At 45.4% G+C, this 718-nt stretch overlaps 1 non-coding gene across 1 annotated transcript; it reads right to left on the bottom strand.

Annotated features, from left to right (window-relative positions):
- Positions 1–383: 383 nt before the first annotated feature.
- Positions 384–503, bottom strand: LOC138140930 (5S ribosomal RNA). The gene has a single exon (XR_011162839.1). It is a non-coding gene; the product is annotated as a 5S ribosomal RNA (ribosomal RNA).
- Positions 504–718: the final 215 nt, after the last annotated feature.

A 718-nucleotide genomic window follows, 5' to 3' on the forward strand; every position in this document is an offset into this window, starting at 1 on the left:
AAGTGGCATGTACGCGTAACCTAATATATATTTTTTTTACATTAAAAGATCGCCGTCTTCCTCGTCGCACTTACGACATTTGCATATGTTATCTTTGTTAAACTCACGGAAGGAATATAATGAACCGGTCACCCGTCCAAGTGCTGACCGCTGCCCGCGTGGCTTACCTTCGGTGATCGAACGACAACCTTTACCGTTTGACGAGTTTTTATTCTGCAATTGTTTACAATTAATCGACAAAAAAAATTGTTTTCTTAATTATCTAGTACTTAAAGCTATGAATCTACATTATACGGGTCTGTGCATGTTTCCGAATACCTGCACGAAAAACAAATCGGTTCGGTGGTTGCTATGGATTTCAAAAAAAAACAAAAAGTGTTGGGGGGCAACGGCACGCGGTGTTCCCAAGCGGTCACCCATCCAAGTACTGACCGCGCCCGACGTTGCTTAACTTCGGTGATCGGACGAGAACCGGTGCTTTTCAACGTGGTATGGCCGTTGCCGTGGTGTTTAGGTGTGATCGTTGGTGTAAAATATATTGCTTTTAACATTCCGATGCACGAATATGAACATCAAAACGCGATGCGTTTCGTTTCCGTATGCACTTACCCTCTGACGACCGACGTCGGACCGAACTAACGGGAAATCCCACAACAACCACCACGTCACGCTCTAACGACAAGAGAGACTACTAGACGGACTGGCGATCTCCCGCGTC

Source organism: Tenebrio molitor, unplaced genomic scaffold (assembly GCF_963966145.1).
Source record: "Tenebrio molitor unplaced genomic scaffold, icTenMoli1.1 SCAFFOLD_601, whole genome shotgun sequence".
Classification (NCBI taxonomy): domain Eukaryota; kingdom Metazoa; phylum Arthropoda; class Insecta; order Coleoptera; family Tenebrionidae; genus Tenebrio; species Tenebrio molitor.